Genomic DNA, 22,796 nt, shown 5'->3' with positions numbered 1-22,796 from the left:
ATCCCTCCACGAGCGCGGCCGTGCCCTACCCGGGCCGAAGTCGAGCTCCAGACCATGGCCACCATTGCCGTCGCCCCGAGCTTCGCCCCCCCACGTCGAGCTCCATCTTCCGGCCATCCTCCGCCTCAAATTGAACCGTGGTGAGCTCCCCTACGACCCCCTCTCGCTCCCCGACCTATTCCCCACCTGAATCGGCGGCGCCGCCGACGAATCGAAGCCGCGCCACCGCGGAACGAGCCGCCCGCTGCCCGCGTGCGCCGCCGGGCCTCCCTGTGCCCGCCCGCGGGCCAACGCCGCGCGCCCCGCCGCCGCTTGACCTCCCTGGTGCTCGCCCCGCCCCGCCTTGCCGCCGGTTGGCCTTGCCGCCGCCGGAACGCAGCCGCCGCCGCCGCCCGTGGCCATGCGCCTCCGTGAGCCGCCGCGCGCGCGTGCCCTCCCCTCTGCGCCTTCCCTCTGCGCGCCCCGCCCTGCGCTTGCCTCACCGCCCCGCCCTGCCTTGGCCAGACCGGGCCGCGCCGCTCCGCCGGCCGGGCTCCGCCGGCGGTAGCGCCGCCTCTGCCGCCGCCGTGCTGCGGCCTGGCCTGTGCGGGCAAAAGCAGGGGAGGGGGGTGCGCCTGGGAGCTGGGCCGGGCTCGCTGACCAGTGGGCCCCGGCTATCAGCGCCCCCCCCCCATTTTAATCTTTTGTGTTTATTTCCTTTATCCCGGCTGAAGATTCATAATTGCCTAGAAATTCTCAGAAAAATGCGAAAAATGCCTAACCAATTTTTTTAGGTTTCTAAAATCTTGATCTTTAGAGGAAAAATACTTAAGCAGGCATTTTATCACTTTTGCTCTGCTGAAAATTCCATTTGTGTTAAACCTAGTTTATTTATTGTCGGTAATTCCTTGGCTCTAAAATTTTTGGAAAATTCGTAGTGGCTTACTCATTTCTTGTGTAGCCCACTGTAAAAGTTTCATGACCTGTTGCTATGCACTTTTGTGTAGATCTAATTATGTTCCTTTTTCCTTGCTAGGGTTAGTTAATTGCTTTGTTAGCAGCAGCTTTTGTTGGAAAATTTTGGGAGGCATGCTGTACTGTTTCCGCTTGAGCTGGTTAATTGTGTTACTAGATTGTACTAAGATAGGTTTTTACTTTTAAATTGCCCTAGCTTTACTCTTTTCTTTTTAGAAAGGTTGTTAGTAGTGGTTTTGGAAGGAAACACTTCAGGCTAAATGTTTGAACTTTGGTTTTCGCATCATAAGCATATGCATTGCTCTGTGTCCTAACGGTTGCGTGGCATATTTTTATTCGTGTAGACGCCGCGAACGCAGCTGTCCACGAGCTAGTTGCTGAGCCGGTCCAGGAGCCACGAGCAGAAAAGCAGCTGGAGAACGCCGTTGAGCACGCTCCAGCAGACTTTGTTAACCCCGCTGACCTGCAAGGCAAGCCCCGGAGCATAACCATAATTTAAATTATTCAATGTTTAATTAAGTATTGTGCATTTATGTTCTAGGAGTTGAATGGAACCATAGTATGCATGTTTTTCCTAGGTACCGTGGGCCTATACTAGTATGCAGGTGTCGATAGAAATGCTTTGCTAAATAGGATTTCGGTAGAAGTCGAGTGATTGCTGTCACTCGCGAGTTTAGGATCTTGATCCCTTAGCTTTGGCTTGGATTTGCGTTGATGAGTAAAAAGAATTGGAGACCGGGCGGGAATGAGTTGGAATAGATGAGAAAATGAACTCCCGTCTGTGTCGATTGAGGACCGTACCGTTGTTGGCCCTGATGACCGAGTTTGAACAGTACTAACCACATACCGGAAGTAGGAGGTAGTCGAAACCGGTAAGCTGTGTACCACGTTACAGCGGTGATTTGAATTCCGTCATGCTACGCAGGGCGTGGAAGTTGGTGGGTGTTGGATAGGATGCCGCCTCCGGGTTCTCCGGGAGTTCACTGCGAGGGGCCCATCACCTGGGTTTTAGCAGGCGTAGTTCAGATGCCGTGGTAATGTGGAAACAGTTGACGCGCATGGCCCGACGGGACTTACATGTGTCGTGTTGGTTAGGTCCACCTTGCAAGGTTAAATCGGATCGATTCGCCGTCTCTCTCGGTTAAGAGAACCTTGGTCACTGCGTCACATCGTAGTAAGAAGTGGAATAAGTATTGAAAGGTAGCAATGAAATGTTGTATCTGTTGTTCTGAAGAATAATCTGCTCTACCTTGTGTGCTCTAGATGTTAGGCGAATTTAGTTAACGCTCGCTGTACTAAATGGAGCTAAAATATTGAAAGCAAGGATTCACTTCTAGCAGCCTTTCAGCAAAAGAACTCCAGAGCCAAAAAGCTTTGCATGTCTAGGTAATGGGCTAAGTATACCCAGAGTCGGGTAAGCCTTGCTGAGTATTAGTATACTCAGGGTTGTTGTTGAACCTTTTTAAGCAGGTTGTGTCCCCGCTGGCTTCGAGGAGATCTGTGCGTCCTGGATTGGGCAGCCGCTTCCTCCGGGTTGGACCGTCGAGTGGGCCCCGTCTTCCCCGTGAAGTTTGGGCAGGTTGGCGTCACATCGGTGGGCAGGATGTGAAGCTCACCTTTTATCGTCGTCGTAGTTATCGTATTGTATTTCGAACTCAGTTTTAAACTTCCGCTGTGCGTTTGAACTCTGTTGTTTGTACTTAAACCTTTTATGTAAAACCGGTGTTGTAAATTAATTTGAAGATTTCTGTGTGCTGGTAACACCTGTGCTCGTCTTCGTACGGGTCTAAGTGCAATTGTGATCCTGGAGTACAGTAGTTTAATCGGGATTTTACCCGACAGTCTGTCAGGTTACACCGTTTTAAATGCACAGTAACTTGATTAAGTATTAAGATGATGGTTAGTGCATTTAAGCCGGTTTAATTTGGACGGTGCTGCTACAATCGCGGAGGGAGGCGGGGTGGAGCTGGGCCGAGCGCTAAACGCGGGCCGAGTGCTGGACTGCCTGGGCTGGCTGGGTAGAGGGAGAAGTGGGCCGGCCGGGTGAGAAGGAAAAAGAGGGGTGAGCGGGCTGAGCTGGGCTGGGTTGCTTGCGGGTTTGGGCTGGTTTCGGGTTTCCTATCTCTTTTCTATTTCCCTTGCTTTTCTATTTCTAATTCAAACCAAACTAATCCCATTTGAATTCAAATTTGAATTCAAACCACACTCAAACAAATAAAATTATGCACCAGCATGAATGCACACACCTTTTAGCCCTAAAATAAATTTTAATTACTTTATGAAGCAAAAATAAATTATAAATGCAAGGCTAAACAAATTAAATCCTAGAAAATTAAATGAGGCCAATTAAATTTATTATTAAATACTGAAATTGGAATTAGGGTGTTACAAATTTGGCGGTTCCGTCACAGGTCCATGGAGAACACTATGGCCGTGTTGTCGCCGCTCTCCTCACCTGGCCTGGCTTCCTTGATGACGTCCTCGGTGACCGACTCCGAGGAAGATGACGTCTCTGCCTTCGGTTGTGTCTCGTCGACGAGCGATGTGGATGTGCCTGGCGACGACGATGGGAAGCATGGATGGTTGTTGGTGTCGTCGTCATGGATGTAGAGGGACCGGAAGTTGTCGAAGAGGAAGCGGTCGACGTCGGAGAGCGTCGCCGCCTGGTCCTTGCTGTTCTCGTCTGCGGCGGCGGCCGTGGCGACGGTGCGATCGCCGTCCATGTCCACCGACGCGGTTCTCGGGAACCTGCAGGTGGAGAGGAGGCGCGCACCGGCGATGTTCGCCGGAATGGCTGAGCTGGGGATGTGCATCGGAGGGATCTTCCTGAGCGTCCTGCACAGGTAGAGCTGCAAGGATTTGCGCAGCCTGGTTCTCTTCCTCTCATCTTCCATTTCCACCACTCTCTCTGAGAATCGGAACGTAGCGCGGTAGCAGAGTGGGAACGCTGAGAGATGTGAAGCTGCAGCGTGCGTTAAACAAGAGGCAGGAGCGGTGGCGCCCTGCCCTTGTTTTATTGTGCTATTGGGAGTTACAACGGGGCGTTTTATGGCGGATTGAATGGACAGAGTGTTTATCTGGGCCTTCTGGGGCAGCTTAATGCCCCCATTTTGGTTCCTCCCCTGAAACGTATTTCCCGCCTGTGCGTAGTGTGTACTCACCATTAGTCAATCTATATAACCTAAATAGATGCAATCCACTAAGTGTCATAATTGTATTTCTCTCAATCCTATGCTGCCATGTTATCAACCCACTAAGGCTATTCCCAGTGAGAGTTTCATAGGAATTTTATGCATATTAATTAACATATCATATAGGATTATATGGTGACATGACATAGAATTTAAGAAGAAAGAGAAGAAATTAGTTTCATCTATATGAAACTCACCTACACGAATACCAACACTCTATGAGTCTTGAAATTAAATACAATATAGATCCTATGAAACCACAATATGAAATTATGCATTGGGATAGATAGTTTCAAACATTATTTCAGTCTTCTTACTTACATGGCTATCTTGGAAACATCAACATGAACTCTCCACTGAGATTAGCCTAAGTGTTATGCTGCCACATCATCAACCCATTAAGTGTTATGCTGCTACATCATCAACCCACTAAGTATCATAATTTCTATTTTTCTCGATCATATTTTCATATATTTCCACTATGCTACGGTTTATCAAAAGTATAAATAAATTAAGCAGAAGCCCAGCTGCCAAACTTCTTATTTATCAATTAAATATTACTCTAACATACAAGAGTTAAAATTCCCTCTCTTTATTTCCTTATTATTGCCTCATGAACGTCATTTTCATTTATCAATTTATTTCCTTTTATTATTGCCTCATGAACGTTATTTTTATTTATCAATTAGATATTAGTCTATTTAATATTAATAAATATTCACATTTGTTACAAAAAATACAAACAATTCGTTTCCTACCGTCTTCTATCTTCTAATAATGATGCATCCCACTAGAAAACGTTAATTTATATTTCTCTCAAACCTCATTGATCCACCACGATGAAAGAAGCACCCCTTCATTCACCTTCTGGCCTACCTCTTCATTTCTCTCATGTTTGTAACTTGAACTTCTTATATGTACATCGACTTTAGTATTTAAGCATATCTTATATACAACCATACAATATATCTCCAATGTTAAAATTGGCTGCAACTTCATATCACCATCTTTTCAATACACTCAACTTCAACATTTTTGTCCAGAGGTATTATATTATATTAAAGCTGTCTAATAGGCGGTTTTATGCAATAACAAGTATTGAGATGACTTAACAAACAACCTCTATAATAAGTTGTCTTTCTCTTGTCTCATAATAGATTAACATAAAGAAGGAAGGAACCAGAACATACTGAAAACTAATGTTCAATGCATGTCAATCACCGGTTCAAACAACGGGTCAACTTTTTCAATAAATGCATCCTAATATATATACACAAAAAATCCAGATGTTGATGAAATTCCATTTTTGGGGGTACTTTTAGTAGATTTTACTCTGCTTATCCTTCAGTTTAATTTAGTTTAAATTCAATGTATTCTGTAATGTAAATAGAATGAAATTTATTGTGTATAATGAAATTTCAATAAAAAAGGAGTCTTCATGTCCCGTTATCGAGGGCCTTGTTTAAAAAAAATACACAGTCTGGGAGCTTTACCAGGACTCACTAGAAAAAGGTCTAAAGGTCTAAATCCGGAAGTAATCAGAAAAAGAAATTCCATTCTAGGAAAAAAGAGCAATATCGTATTCGTCTTCAAGAAAAACAGAAATTGCGTTTTCATTATGGTCTGACAGAACACCAATTACTTAGATATGTACACATCGCTGGAAAAGCAAAAAGATCCACAGGTCAGGTTTTACTGCAATTACTTGAAATGCGTTTGGAAACACTATAGTTTGTAGGAGTGTACTTAACAGAATGCAGTAACACAGAGTATCATTATAGAATCACCGACAAAGAATTACAAACATCCAGGAGGCAACACCACAATAGTACACCCGTAATAAAGTAATAAAGCGCCAAAGGGCCTCTAGCTGAGTTGGTCAGAGGAATCCAGCGGCACTCCTCAGGTCCTGGGTTCGACTCCCCGTGGGAGCGAATTTCAGGCTGAGGTTAAAAAAATCCCCTCGCTGGCCCCGGTGCCAATGCACTGGTGTGGATGGCCCACCAGGTCGGCCTGAGGACCCTTACATGGCCCAGGCAGGGTTCCCATGGGCTACGGCCCCCAGTGTCAGGGCGGGGCCAGGGTTCGGGGATTTTCTCGGTCGGGGAAGCCGAGGCTTCTTCTAGAAAGTCAATATCGGTGGGGCGGTCTTTCCCCACCCGGCCGAGTTTTTTTAATAAAGTAATAAAGCAACCAAATAAATTTGAACATTTTGTAATTTTGTGTGTGTGTATATATGTTCTTTTTACTTCATGATAATCAAGTACCTAGTTTTGTTAAGCGATCAAGTACCTAATTTTCCTTAGCATCTATTTTAAGTATCAAATGGCACAAGTCATTATACCTGAAACTCAGATAGAATCAAAATAGCATAATATAATATGGAGTTAACAACCAGTTTAAGCATCTCACCTGCTTGCAAAGATCTTCCAAAAACTCTGAATAAGCCATTCGAGCCGAGATCGGCTGCCGCCAATCAAACAACTCGGCGGCTTGGGGTGCCCCCCTCCATGACCGTTAGAGCGCCCCTCCTCCTCAAATCGCTTCAAGAGGATCAGTGACTATAGAGGATTTTCACAGACACCTAGTCATTATATGAGCATTTTAATGTCATAGAAGAAAATGAACCCAACTAACACATAAAATAGTGATATCGATCATTTGAACAGAAAAAAACATTGTTTAGTTAGGCATCCAATTAACCTGAATGTCTAGGTGGTCCTCACTAAAATGCAAAATCTTAGGACAGAGTAGATAACTTTGCTTTGGAAAGAATTGTAGCTTAGTCTACTCATATTTGGAAAGACCATCACTGCATTTCCATTAGAAGACTCGTGCCATTTTGAACTCATACCTAAGATCAAATTGAATTCAGGTCAGAAAATAATGCAAATAAGGAAACAACACTTTTATTGGTTATCAAAGAATGGAACACTAAAGCGGTCTGCTCATAGAGGGTTTCATCCACTTCCTTGGATTCGTCAACCGTTTATTGCCAACCATCATCTCTTACAAACCTTGGAGGTGGACCACCTTCGCACAAACTGTAGAACACGAAAATCATCATTGGACCTGATGAATACATCAATGAACATGAATGGACCTGAGAATCATTTTCATATGACAGTGAATCCATCCACCAACACAAATGTGTGCCACTATAGTGTACATGTAAATTGGTATGTGATTTATTTTTTTCACTTCACGCCTGCTGGAAATTATTTGCTCTGGTCAAGACATGCATCTCACGTATTCAGTATTCACAAGTGCACAATTGCAGAATCACTTGCGGATATCTTCAAATAAAAGCATGAAGTATGAACGATACGGTACAAAAATTAACCAACGCGCTCCACGGCACAAAATTGAGAACTACGGGTCCACTGTGAAGTGTGAACTATATCTTTGTACGCAAGACAATTGGGAGAAAGACTGGGAGAGGCTAATACCTTTTTGAGCCGAAGGTGGCCTGCAGCAGAGAGACGTAGTAAAGGAGCAGGTTGAGAGCGTCAGGGTGGACGCTCGCGGCCGCGGTGGTGCCCGATGGGATCTCCCAGCGCGAGGACGCGGAGAGGGAGGGTTGGGCCGGCGGGGGGTCCCTTGATGGGCAAGGAGTGGCAGAGGATCTTCGGGAGCACATTGGGGGAGGTGTCGTTTTCTTACTTTTTCCATGAGGGGAGGTTGAGCATGGTGTAGGCAAGCTTAACCTTGTTGCGGATGCCGCCAAGCGACTTGAACTCGGCGGCGGGCTTGTGCACGGCGAGGGACTCTATGGGGTGCTGCTACGCCCACTCGAATTGCACAAGCGCAAAACAAACCAAGAAGCAGAGTTCCTCAGTCATATCAGCAAGAACAGAGCAACCGCATCCTTGAACCAGCCAAAAAGGACAAATCTTTGAAGCCCTCACTCCATCACGACCGTTGTTCAAGACTGCGATGCACAGAGCAATGTTTCCGCTACCTCACCACTCCATGCTGAGGCTTTGAGCCTTCTTTTTGCAATGCATGTGTTATCATCTTTGCAGGTTCATAATTGTCCTTGTTACGGAGATAACGTTACGCTAATAGAATGGCTAAACAACAATCATGAAGCTCCAGATTGGCGCAGCCGTCAAGTGGGCGAGGACATCAAGGCGCCATTAGTTACAAGATTAATTCATCCTTCCATCATATATCCAGGAGCCACAATGAAATTGCTGATGCTCTAGCAAAGAATGCTCACTGTCTAAATGTTTCTTTTGAGGCTAGTTGTGGAAATTGTTTCCATCAGCACGGATGTAACGTTATCAATAATCTATGTAATATGCCACCTTGGGTTAACTGTTGTAAATTTCAATGCCTTTAATAATATTTCTGCCCTTTTGGGCGTTTTCCCTCAAAAATAAAAAAAAGACTGATGCAAGAACAGGAGGCGCAAGCACAAGCAGGGGTTGGAGCAAGGCCCGGGGGCGGTCCCGGAGAAATTTGGAATTTTGCCATAATCAGAAGTGGGCTTTGCCATTTCGTCATCGCCCAATTGAATTTCACTATTTTGCCATTATAAAATTGCGACGCACCGCTGGAATGACTTTTCGAAATTTTCCGATTCGTTTTATGAATTACTACCTCCGGAAACAGATAGAAAATCCCCCCCCCCCTCGCCCTTCGTCCTCTCCATCCTCCTCTCTCGACCTTCTGCGGCGATTAGGTCTTGGTTGCGGCCCGGACCCCAAATCAAGAAGAGCGAGATGATGCAGGAGGCTCAAGTAATTAAAGACATTTTAATTTCCTTTTGCAATGATTCTGGGCAGGTTCCTAACTGGAGTAAATCCTCAATTCTTTTTAGCACAAACACTCTTATGGTCACTTGTGAAAATATCAAAAGCCTCTTTCAAGTTCCCTTGATGGATCACAACTCAACTCACCTAGGCCATCCCCTTTTCACTTCTCACATCCCTAAGTCCAAAGTTTATGCCTTCTTGAAAAATAAATTCAAAGCTAAACTTAGTGACTGGAAGGCTGACAATATCTCCCATCCAGGACGAACCACCCTTATAAAATCTGTTTTTTCTTCTATCCCTATTTATTATATGTCTCACATTCTTTTTCCCAAAACCTTTACTGATGAGCTTACCCGCATTATCAGACATTTCTGGTGGAAAGGTAATAATCCTGACAATAGTAAAAAACCTCTTTGCCTTTCCTCCTGGGACAATTTATGCATTCCTAAAGGAGTTGGTGGCCTAGGTATTAGGGACTTAGCTATTGTGAATGAAGCTTTAATCACAGGCTTGGCTTGGAGGATGCTTGATGAGCCTAACACTCTGGGCAAGAATTCTGAAAGGTAAGTATTTTCCTCATACCTCCTTTTGGAGAGCAAACACTCAAGGATCTAAATCATGGACTTGGGAATCGATTTTAAAGGTAAGAAAGCACTTGATTAACACAATTCATTGGCAGCTTTTCGATGGTAATGTTTCAATCTGGAATGAGCCTTGGTGCCCCATGTGGGAGAACATCTATAACTTCATAACAAATGAAGCCATGTGCTCTAACCTTCCGATTAAAGTCTCCGAGCTCTGGCTCCGAGAACCTAAAAGATGGAATATTCCTCTTATTAATCATCTTTTTGGACCAAATTTTGCCAATCATATATTGCAAATCTGGGAGATGGACTGCTCAGAGTGCCTACAAGCTTATCCATGAAGGTGCAATACAAAAAACAGTAAGTAAGGTTAATTTATCTTTGGAGGCCAAAGCTGTTATTGATCAAATTTGGAAGAATAAAAAGATTCTCCCTAGAGTTCAAATGTTCATATGGAGACTTATGACAAAAAAACATAGCTAATGCGCAAAGAGTGAATAGAAGGATCAACAAAATCCCTGCCACTTGTTCAAGATGCAACCAGGTAGAAAACGATGAGCATCTTTTCTTTCATTGCAACTTCTCTAGAGCTGTGTGGTTTGCTTCTTCTCTTGGCATAAGGACAGATAACCTTCAAGGTTCATGTGCTTATATTGTTAATTTTATTTTCTCTCACATGAATCTTTCAGAAAATGTTGATCTTGCTTGTTATATCCTTTGGCATATCTGGAAAGCAAGGAATGATCTAAAGTTCCAAAATAAATCTTGCTCGATCCATTCTGTGATTATTCGTGCCAAAGGGGACCTTAAAGCACAATATAGTGCCTACAATATTGAACAATTTTTGTTCAACGATCAAGTCAACAATGATCCTGCACCCTCTGGACAGGTTGAAGATAATCTTTTTCTTGATGACAACTGTCATTGTAAAACAGATGCATCTTTTCATCATAACCAGGAGACTGGCTTGGGTATCTACTTTGCTAATACAAGCGACCAATCTCCTTGGGCATTGCAAATCCAAGCAAAAACCACATGTGCTGCTTCTCCTTTGCATGCTGAGGCCCTTAGCCTCTATCTTGGAATGCTCCTTGCTTCTATTTTGCAGGTAGAGGACTGTGTTTTCTTCACAGATTGTTTGCCTCTTGCTCAATGCATAAATACTACCGGAGATGATGTACCAGAATGGACAGCAAGGCCTATCATTGAGACATAAAGAACATCAAGAATCAAATTCATGGTTCATGCCATCACATTCCTAGGGAATCAAACATTGTCGCGGATTCTTTAGCTAGGAATGCCGGTATCTCTGAAATTGGCACATTTGAATTCAGATGTTCTAATGTCAGTCACATTGGTGCTTGTCCCTTTGAAGATAAATTTTGTAAATGGCCTAGTTGGGCTAAACTCTGTATGGTTTCATGTATATGAATAAAAGCCTTTATGGGCATTTCCTTCAAAAAAGAAGAAGAGCGAGATGGCCGACGCGATCCCCCGCTCGCCGACGAAGCCGGAGTTGTTTGCCGACTGTGTGTTCCTGTTCCGATCGGGCCGCGTCCACTACTACGACGACGCCGACGCCGCGGCCGCGGCCGTGGCAGACGACACCACCGCCGTCGCAGTTGATACTTCCACCAACGAGTCTGGCTACATCTCCTTCACGCTGAGGCCTCCGTGGAAGGTATCCTACCTCGATCTGCACTGGCCGTACGGCATACCCGAGTCTCCGGTCGACGCACCCTTTCCCGCATATCCTTCTGCCGTGAGCTCCCACGAGAACCTCGTTCTTCTCCGCATCGCCTCTGCCAGGATGAATCACAGGTTTGGCGCCCCAGATCTGTTCGTCTACACGTTCGGCCCCTCGTCTCCCCCACCATCGGTGCGGCGCCTCCCAGCGTGCACGGAGATGACGAAGGACTTGGCTTGCGGGAGAATGTTCTTGAAGGTGGACACCAACCTTGGGATCCTGTGCCGCGGCGGCGACCCAAACAACTACGTGGTGGCAGACCTCGTCGTGTCCTGTAAAGAAAGGAGCTTTCCCGGCGAACACGACTTCACCACCAACCCGCCTGAGATGTTTGCCGCGCTCTGTACATTCTCCTCCAAGAAGGGGCATTGGACGACCAAAGAGATGCTTGCTCCGCAGCTGCATGGCCAGGGCCAGTTCCCTTACCTCTGGTACTGCGACAGGGTGGTCCCCTTCGCCGGTCGTTTCCTGTGCTGGGTAGACTTCTACAGCGGTATAGTGTTCTGTGACTTCTCCGATGAGGACTCACCTGTGCTCCATTGCACACCTGTCCCTGGCAACCAGAAAATTTCGGACAAGAGGCTGATCGAGAGGTACTGCCCAGAGTCATTCCGGAATGTGTCTGTCAGCCAAGGCATGATACGTTTCGTTAACATCGACAACGACTGGCAGGACCTCCAAACAAGTGACCGGGCAATCACTGTTTGGAATCTGATGATGACGGGTAATTGCTGGAGCTGGGAGATCCAACATAAGATCAACCTCGATGACCTATGGGCGGATTGTGGCCACAAGGATCTGGATCTGCCGGCGCCCCTCATTCCTGAGCTCCCTGTCCTGAGCAAGAATGACCTGGATGTACTGTGCTGTGTGCTGAGGGAAGACAGGTTTTCGGGGAGGACTTGGATAATTCATGTTGACCTGAAGCAGCTGTCGTTTGTCATATGTGTCCTGCATAACAATGAACAGATTGTCTGCCAAAGAGATGCTATTGATAATAAGGAACACAATAACTTCTTGCCCTTGGTGCCCTGGCTTCGCTGTGATATCCCTAGATACCTGAACCAACCACAAGGTAATTAGAAGGTCACAGGGCTCGTATAACACCAGCCTCATTTTAGTTTTTGTCTTCCATTCAACTGTTGCTCTGCTTGTCTGCCTTGCTTGTGTTGGAATATATATAAATAATACTGCCAGTCTAGGGAATATGATTTTGAAGAATACCTTTGTTGTGGTTCACTTTAAATAGCTATTGTATACTGTGTTCTTGCTGTTTAGATCTCTTCAACATATTTCCATTTGAAAAATCTTTTAGCAGCGGCCTCCAGATTAGTCATATGATCATGTATTCACTGCTTTACTATTTTTCTCAGTGTCTCACATATTCTTTGAGTTCTCTGTTGTATCACTAGATTGTAGCATCACCCTTGTTTATAGGAAGACTAATTGAAGACTTAATTGTGTGTTGTATTTTTTCGACTGTTGAAATGTCGAGAAGTTAATCTATAGCTGGTGCACTAGCCTGTGGACTACGATATAGACTGACGGTGTCTTGGTTCTTGGGCCATGGTATTTCTTAATTCTATAATCTTCTGTTGCTTAAGCTTCAGCTAGTTTTCAATAATATATCCATGAAATATGTGGTTTCTGGAAACTTTAAAAGAGATCATCCTAGCTTGGTAAATTCGCTGTTAACTGTTTATTGCAAGGAAATTTATTTTGATATAGCTGTTTTAAGTAAACTAGGTTCGGAATTAGGGATTTGTGGGGGCAATGGAATTAGAGATCATCCATATTAGTTTGCTCTTGCCAAGAAAAACAATGAAACCTGGTGCCCCTGTACATTGTTATCTTTTACCTTGACATCATACTCCCTCCGTCTTGAAATGTAGGTCATTCTAGGATTTTTCCAACAGATTATGGAGATTGAGAAAATACTCTTCTATCTCTAATTATTAATCATTGGGACTCTATTTGAGTAATTAAATGTGTGCTAATTAAAGTACTATGCTCTTTCCCGCATGCACCTCCCCCTACATGGCTACATGCATGTTTTTTTTATTAGGAAAGACTTGAAAACGATGTACATTTAAGATGGTTTGATCCACTCTCAACCTAGAATGTCTTACATTCGAGTACAAAATTTGAACTTTAAAATGCCCCTATATTTCATGACGGAGGGAGTATATAGCTTCTCTATTTTCTCATATTAATACTTATGCTCATCAAAATGCCCAACTGACTTCATACATAGTTTCTTTGTTATTTTTTGCGGTCTTTTTAATTAGTTTGTATAGTGCTCATTTATTCCTTTCTTCAAAAAGTTAGTTTCTCCAAAGAAACTTAGGTCCTGCACTCTTATGAGGTTTTGCAGCTTACTGCATGCAAACACCTGATCATCCATAAATCGTTCATCTAATGCTGTAAGTTGCATTTTGAAGGGTTGACATTTTCTGTGGTCTTTTTAATTAGTTCCTATAGTGCTCATTTATTCCTTTCATCAAAAAGTTAGTTTCTCCAAAGAGACTTGGGTCATACTCGCCTGTCATGTCATAATTTATAACAAAGTAGTTCGTCTAGGAATTTGCATAAGTTGGCCTACGTACCTTTGCCTTACTCCATATTCATCATGGGGCTTTTAGTCTTCTCCTTGTCTTGAGTTGTTGAGAGTCAGAACAGTGTATAGAGCTACATTCACTTATTTCTAGGTCAACAATCCATCTGGAGGTTTTTCTTGAAAAGTTTTCAAAAAACAAAGCTAAGTTCCTCAAATGATTTTCTCAAATCACTTAATGTGTATAAAACCTTACCAGTGCAATTTCTGCCTCAAGGCTTTTGTGGAGCTCAAGGTAGGATAAAGGAACTAGGCATACTTGCATTTCATATATTGTAAAGACAAAAAATGAATCCGTGGAGAAACAAATCATACGAATGTGATCAAGATGTGCATGTGTGTGTGAATGGGATAAATGGTGGTATGGCTTGCTCCTGATTGACTCACTCTCTCCTTTATTCTTCCCTTTCTTTTTTGTTGGATCATGCTTCTTGGCATGCCTTCTTTTCTCTTTTCTCGGGCTAACCATGACATATATAACTTAGGGGTATTATTTCTGAAGAGAGAGATTGTCAACACAAGGAGTATTTATTTTGTGGATGGTGGTTGATGCTAATTCCTAGTGTAGGAGTTTTGCAAATGAAGGTGGATGTGTACGTGGTCTTGATCACAACAGTATGAAAAGATTCTCACTAGGGTCACACAGTTTGACAACACTCAATGAAAAGGCAAGCAGTATATGTAAATGGTTTTGCAATAAAGTACTCATATGGCTTTGATAGGTATTTATCATCATCATTGAGGAATTTGTCTTTCTTTTTTTTATTTTAGAAATCAAAACTCCAGATTTGAAGCATCACTTAGAAAAAGATCATATTGCTTTATTCATTATATCTATATTGACAACAACCTTGACTTGAATTAAGCATTGCAACCAACAAGACTTTTAGGTTTATGACAAAATGGTTTATCAAGCCAACCAACTCAAACTTAAGAGAACACTAAGCTATAAACTAAACTGACAAACTAAGCAGAACAGAGCAACTTTTCATCCTCTCAATACTAGAGAAATTTAGACATTCTTACAAAGCATACGACATAGGGAATAAAGCAGATAAAATATTTTTATTGATTTTATTTTATTACTACTAAGAAAATAAATAAAGGATACAATTGATCTAGGGGAAGGGATCTCCCCCAAACTAGCTCTTGGTTTAGGGTTCGATGAGCAGGATCTTTCTTCATACTTGATCAGGTTAAGGTCGAATCGTCAGTACCTGGAGAAGTAGTAGTGGACGATGACGTCTTCTTCTTGCGCCACACCTTCTTGGTCTTCTTGGATGTTGTAGGTGGCACAGGAGAGGGATCCTCGGCGTTAGGCTGTGTATTTCCCAATCTTCCTATGCTGGCTTTGTTGGAGGTTCATGAATTTCTCAATCCTCCCAGGATGGTTCCGTTGGAGGGTCATGGATCTCCCGGTCTTCCCGGCCAGGTTCAGCACAAAACCCTTTTTCTTCGTTATCCTCGTAAACCAGGAGCAATTCTTTTTTCTTGTTTTGGATTCTGAATTTCATGTTCTTTCCTATGATGAGAGAATTGATATTTCCAGTTCCTAGATCAATTCTGGCCTTGGCATCTCTCAAGAATGGTCGTCCAAGAATGAGAGATATCCCCATATCGCTCTCCATGTCGAGGACCATAAAATCTGCGAGTATGAAGGTAGTACCAATAAATTCTCAACGATTCCCTCGGGATACTGTATGGTGGAGTCATCCAACTGCACACACATCATTGTAGGGAAAAGAGCAGGATAACTTAATTTCTCAAATGATACCTTGGGCATAATGTTGATACTTGCTCCAAGGTCACACAGAGCCTGCTTGAAGTGGCAGTCAAAGATCGAGTAGCTGATCATTGGGGTCCCAGGATCTTCTCCAACAGATGCTGCTAGTTCACCCCCATGATCCTCTTCTTGGTCGTGTGAGTTTCTCCACATAACCGGCACTGGATGATTAGGGTCTTGATCCGGATACGGGTTGATCCCGGGTTAGGGTTAGGTTAGAGTTTGGGTCTGAGCCCAATGTTAGTGTTAGCATTTGGAATTTATTTGAATGTCCCATTTCAAATAAATTCCCACACAATTTCAAGCAAGAGAAAAATATACCGAAAACAAATTTGAATAAACAAGGTAGAGCCAAGAGATCCAATTAAATCCAAATATTTTCACACAATCAAATTATTACTCCTTAATTTAAATTAAAATTTTAATTACTAGGATTTTTAGAAGGGATAAATTCTACTCAAGTGGATTTATTATAGCACAACCACGAATTGTTTTTGAAATTCACATTTTTTTGATTTTTTTAACATTCCGGAAAAACTCGGGATGTTACAAGCTGTTGGCCGGAGTCGCCTAGCAGACTAGGTGTAAGCCGATGCCCGAAGCGAGTATTGTGCTTGAGAGATCGACCTTTAACTCAGCTATAGTGCTATCTTAGGAATTCTCTCTACCCTTGTCACCTACCTTGGTGTGTTCTTGGATCGACAAGAATAGGAGTTAGTGCACACACATTCCCTGTGGATTTGATGAGTCCTGGAATACTCGGAGGTGAAAGCTACAACAATATCAGTGCGCTTGCAGATTTATTCATGACACTAATATGCCCAACAATAACTTTAACTAGAACTCACCGAAAGAAGAACCGGACAAGTACTCAAAACGTACCGTATCCGTCGAGGTACAAAGCTGAAGAGTAGCCGACAAGTTCGGCCCTTCTCCGAACTCCTTCCTCACACACTCCCTAAGCTAAGGATAAAAGTGTGGAGCCTCTCTACTCTACTCCTTCACATGAGAAATGGTTGTTGAATGGATGGTGAATCACCTGGAGGGAGAGAGAGGAGGTCCTATTTATACTGTTGGGGTCGGTTCCGCCAAATGCACATATGGAAAGTGATCGGGTAGGGTAGGGGGCACGCCACATCAAAGGCATTTGGACGACATCCTGGCCAGGCTCGGCCTGCCAACCCCTGGGCTCTGCCGACCCTAGGTGGCCCTCCCTCGGGCCTGCCTTCCTCTGGGACGCTGACAAGTGGACCCTGATCTTATCCATTGGGTACATAAGCTTTGGCGCGCCTATTTGCCCTGATTTGTGGGCCCTCCTTGTAAGTGACACACTTGGATAGAGATCTTCTGTTCATTTCTTCGTATGTTCACTTGTGTTTCTTCCAAAATGCAGCTATGTGTGCTTACATATCACAATTTACCAAAACTTATGAAATTTGTTAGCTATAAGCCCTATATCTAAGTTTGGTGTTGAAAAGTTCTAAAATGCTGCAGGAGTTGACAGTCGATTTTAGGAATTAAGGACCGTCAACACTAGGGCATAGGGACGGGGCCATTGTCGTCATCCATGCCACGGACGCGTGGCAGCATCAGGAGGTGCAGCGTGGCGGGCGCTAGGGTTTGGAACACGCGCGGCTGGTCAAAAGCGAGTAGCAACCGGTCTCATTTCCTATCGCGAAGCGGTGTAGGCGCGACGTGGCGCGGGTGCGGGAGCAGGTGAGAAAGGGACGCGCAGGCGGCAGTAAAGTAGAGGCGACGTGGAGGTAGTGTCTGGAGGAAGGGAAAAAGCGAACAGGGTCCGCTGACAAGTGGGGCCAGGAGGTCAGCGACAGCGGGGAAGGGAAAAGGGGGGAGGGAGGCGGCGGTCTGTGAGCTGGGCTTGCGGGCGCTAGCTGGGCCGGCATCAGGCCATTCGTAGCAGGCCAACAGCGGGTTCGGTGGTGCGAGAGTAAACAGGCTGAAAGGGTCGATTGGGCTGGGTTGGCTGGGTTGGGTTTTGTTGGGTTAGAGTTGCTATTGGGTTTTGGCTTGTGTCAAGCCAAGGTTTGGGCAGTAGGTCAAGGTTTGATCCTGGGTTGGGCTGGATCCGAGCCTAGGTAGGTTTTGGATTGTTTTGAACGCCAAGTTTGGGTTTCCGGCTTCGGTTAGCTTGAATTTAAATTGAGGGGCACACTTCAATTTAAATTCCTCACAATTTCTAGCAACCAAAAATAAATCTGAAGAAATTCGAATAGACAAGGTAGATCAAATAAATCCAAATAACTCGAAATATTTCACACTAGCAGTTTAATAATGCTTAAATTAATTAATAATTTTTAATTGCTAGGAACTTTAGAAGGTATAATTCATACTTAAGTGTGATTAACTACAGTATTACTATAATTTTTTTGAAATTCACATTTTTTTGACTTTTTAACATTTTGAAAAGATCCGGGATGTTACATTCTGTTCGCTACTAGGTTCGCCCTTGCTGCCGCCACCGCAGAGCTAGCTCACCTCCACATAGCCGGCCGGACTCGGAGGCGGTGGGCCGGTCACTGTCGTTGATAGCGAAGTCACTGAAGGACAGCAGCCGCTCACCCTGGTGGTATGAGGGTGGCAGTGAAGCGGTGGAAGATGGAGAGCACACTGGCGTGGGTGTGGCTGCTCCTGCATGCCACCACGTCGGTCTTCTCCCTCCTCGCCCGCGTCGATGAAGGAGTCTGAGACGAGCGCAGGTTGGCGGGGCGACGAGCATTGGAGGGCGGGCGACGAGTGCGGGAGCGGATTGCGAGTGGGAGTAACTCGGTAATTTTGCCTAGCATAGGGGAGTGGATCTAGCTAGTGGGATCGCAAGGAGGGGAAAAAAGAGAGACTGTTGAATTCAATTTTTACCCTAATTTTGCTGTTTTTAGCTATCCAGTTTGTTTTACAGAGTCTCTTGAAGATGCTCTTATATATTTTTACCTTGAAATTGTATAATGTTAGATACCGGCTCTTAGATTATCTATATTAAAAAGCTCTTTACCACCCTATCATCCCGGCTCGGTAACAGGTTTGTACACAGATTGATCTCATGCATAGATAAACTCATAATCAACTTACAAGTAGTAAACCTCAATAAGTAAGCCCAAACATACACAGCAACCCCCCTCTCTCCTCTCTCTGTCACCTGATCACCTCCCTCCCTGCGCACGTCTCTCTCTCTCTCTCTCTCTCTCTCTCTCTCTCTCTCTCTCTCTCTCTCTCATGGCGACGGCGGCGGCTGGGAGTGGGAGCAACGATTCCGACTGGGAGGTTCTCCGGGACCTCTCCAACAAGATTCACGTTCCTGTAGGAGCGTTGGAGATCTTCTTCATCCTTCTCTTCTCGATCATCTGTGGGTGGACAGTCTTCGTGGTGGGTCGTGAGGTTCGGCGTGTCCTGGCGGAGTGGAGGGCGGCGCGGAAGCTTGCACGCGTCCGGCCTGTGGATGATGCCGAGCTTGCAGCGGCCATCGAGATGCCATGATCAGATGATCTTTTGTCTTACCATGATCAGGCCAGGTGCCCAGGTACAACTGCTTGTTCCACCAGTTCTTCATTCTTTTTTTTTTGAACGAACAGTTCTTCATCATCATTCTTACGAATGCAACGCAGTCATCAGTGTGTGTGTGTGTGTGTGTGTGTGTGTAGAACACGATACGCATTGATCGCTATTTGTTGATTACATACGTTCCTTCGTACGAGAGAACATAGTGTCAGTTGGTGTAACTTTACCATGCACAAGTTGGTGAATGTAACTCATCATGCATGATATTGCACTAGCTTCTACCTGCAGGAGTGAATGAATACACAACGTTTGGAGTTGAAGGCTTGAAGTTGAAGCGTACGTGTGACACAGCGAGACAAGAAAAGAGATTGCAGGCCAGGACTGCTAGCTAGATTTATCTTCTCTTCTACTATGTAAATTAAATGTTGGCTAGCTACTCATGAACTTCTTTATTGGTGAATTGCTGTTAATAAAAATAAGAAGTTCACAATTGGATACCACAATTCCACAAACAAGTATAACGTGTCAGTTGGGCTTTATACCTTTTACAGGAGTGAGTCGTCTAGCTTAATTGGTTAGTTGGGTGGGCAGTGACGAGGTTTGGGCTGAGACGTGACGAGGTGTGGTTGTTGTTCATATTAACCATGCATCTTGGTTGACTCATTTCCGACTACAATTTTTGTACGTGCCTATTTCTTCTCCTCGTCTCTATAAAAAAAGACGTACCCAGTGCTGTAGGCTCCCGCACTGTGCGGGGTCTACTAGCTAAATAAGCACACATGCATCACAGTCTTGTCCTGCGTCATGTGCCCCCTCGTGGACATCTAATATATCATCAGCTGCATGTTTTGCCCATGGCTACATTTTCCCTACCTCTCAACTATTGCTATTATGTGCAGAATGAAACATTAATAAGTTCGTTGGGCTGAGTTGACCTCATCAAAAATTTGAATTTATTTACAAGCCTGACTATATGTACGTCGTACTCTGAATTATTCTGATACTGAACAGGGTTGCATATATCAAATTTTGCTGAACTACTATGCTTTGCACGGATCTATCATTTTCCTTTTGTTAATTATGTTCCTTTGTTCTTGCACATGGAGGTTACCATGTAAATCAAGTGTGGGCATCATTATCTAAAGTGACTCTTTTAGATAAATGAAACCATTTGGGAGTTAGTTGCTGTATAGTGTGTTTCGTTTTCGATGGCTTATTGACTTAGTGCACCAAATACTCGTCAGATACTGGGTACTTGAATAATGGGTTTGTGTAGTTTCCAGAAACGTAAAATGCTCCATCTATTTTCAGGATGGCTTAATGTTGTCTCAAGACTGTCTGTCTTTGAAATCTCATTATCAATTACTTTCTTCTTTTGCAGGAGATCTTAAAATGGTAAAAATGTGCTTATGAAGTAATTAGTCTGTAGAATCATTTAGTAATAAAGAAGGGGATGGATACAACAGCATTGTCGAAAGATCTGTGTTTGAGTCTTCTCTCTCCCTTTGTTGCCCTTTTGTTCTTTTTAGCATATCAGGTTTTATGTCAGAGCAAGGCTCTGTTTTGGTCATCAGAATTTATTGATCTCGAGCACATGTTCAAAGAGAGGGTTCTTATCCTTCTCATGGCATGCTAATAGTTCAGCAATGTAAATTCAATGTTGTAATCTTCTCTATCCTTACGAAATATCATTTGTTACATGTAAGATTACTATTGGGTTCTGTATACCAAACCTGAATATTGAAACGAATTTTTTACACACTGGACATGATTTTCCTAACTCTCTTGTAGGATCACTTTTCTTTAAGGGTATCTTGTAGGATCACATTAAGGTGGTGAAACATGGAAGAATGCTTTGTTTCTATATCATTCTTTAAAATGTGAAGCGTTCATCATATACCAATCAGGAAATTGTAATCTAGTATAGGGCATTTGTGATTTGTGCACTTACTATCTCCGTAATCATGTTTTAATTCGCCCAATTAGAAAGAAGATACTGAGCACAAGATATTAAATCTATTGAAACACAGGGGCACTCCACTAGTCTTGATGAAAAACCACCTAATTCTGCCACAAGCATACTATAATGATGTTGTTTAGAGCAAAACCATATATAATGTTATGAACTAGAGGATCATCGTCTAAATCTTGCTAGAACAACCTCCTAGAACAATGAAAACTCTTCCAGTACACTTGTAAAAAAGTAGAGCTAGGAGGCCATGCATATATGCAGATGAATTACTGACTACACAATCATGAAAGAATGCAACACCGATGACAACCTACATCATCTTGCATATGAATTATTGCAGTAAACCTCAAAATTAATTTGGCAACAAGTAGAATTTTACTTTGGTTCATATACAATTGCAAAAACATACTTTATAAAGTACCTAGATCAGCAAAACCTTTTCCTTTTCAGGAGGGAGGAAATGTGTAGCTATTGGTTTATATCACCAACTAGTTGCATATCAAGCCATATTTACACGCGCGCGCGCACACGGACACACCACACACACATATTTGTGGATAGTGGACGGATGCAGTCACCTTTAATAAATCCCAATATAGGAATTTTGTATTAAAAGTGTACAAGCCAATGTTCAATTTAAAATAAATGCTTGTAGTTTTTCAAAGATATTCTTATCTCGTATTGATACAACAATTCCATCAGCACTAATGTTATTTGGATATAGAGCAATCCATGGATGCATGCAATCACTTTTAATAAACTCCAATATATGATTTTTGTATAAAATGTGTACGAGTCCATGTCCAACTTAAAATTTAATTCTTGTGGGTTTCGAAGATATTCTTATCTCATATTGATATAACCATTTCATAACATTGAAGCTTTTTCGATATAGAGCTAGGGGCGGAGCCACGTTGGCCACTGTGGGTGCGGCTGCACCCAGACCCAAACACAAAATCAGTTATCATGGTTGATTTTTCACCACGTCTGCACCCCCCTGCCCGAAGTCTTTGCACCCTCCAGTCCGAGGCAGACAAGCTGTGACATGTCGAGAGCAACCAGCTGGTTCCTTTCACCAAGCCCAATGACCATCCCAGGCAGCACAACTTGCTCACGATGGAGGAAAATCAATTCACAAACAGAAGACTCGATTCCATTCACTTGGGTGGCTTGCTCACACCTCGCATTGGCGGCCGTCACAGCAGGGCAGCCAGCAGGTTACAGAAGATGAGAGCACCTTGCTGGTCTGCAAAGGAATAACTTCGCCACCCCTTTTTCTGGGGCTTCTTTCGAGCTGACCAATGACGTCTCACATTCGAGCGACTTGGTTTGCTGGAAAGTTTTTATTTTTACCAATTAAAATCTAAGTTTTAGTTCAACCGGAGCATCGTTGTTGCTTCATTTAGATTTATTCACAATTTATCGGTATTTGCTAGATCTATAGGTTTTTCCTATCGTTTTAGCTTTTATCAAACCTATCTTGCTCAGAGTATGTTTGATCGGCTGTAAAATCCCTTGTTTTATGCTCCAAATCTCGTAAAGCCGATTAGATCTATTTTGAACGTGGCTGTGTTCAAATCTACACATTCGTAGTCTTGTGCACTGCTTTTGGCACGTATCGGTTAGATCCAGCCGATTGTCGCTACCCGCATTGGCAGCCCTTGCCGATCCCCTCAAATCA

Source organism: Panicum virgatum, chromosome 5N (genome assembly GCF_016808335.1).
Source record: "Panicum virgatum strain AP13 chromosome 5N, P.virgatum_v5, whole genome shotgun sequence".
Classification (NCBI taxonomy): domain Eukaryota; kingdom Viridiplantae; phylum Streptophyta; class Magnoliopsida; order Poales; family Poaceae; genus Panicum; species Panicum virgatum.
Note: the sequence above shows the minus strand (reverse complement) of the source record.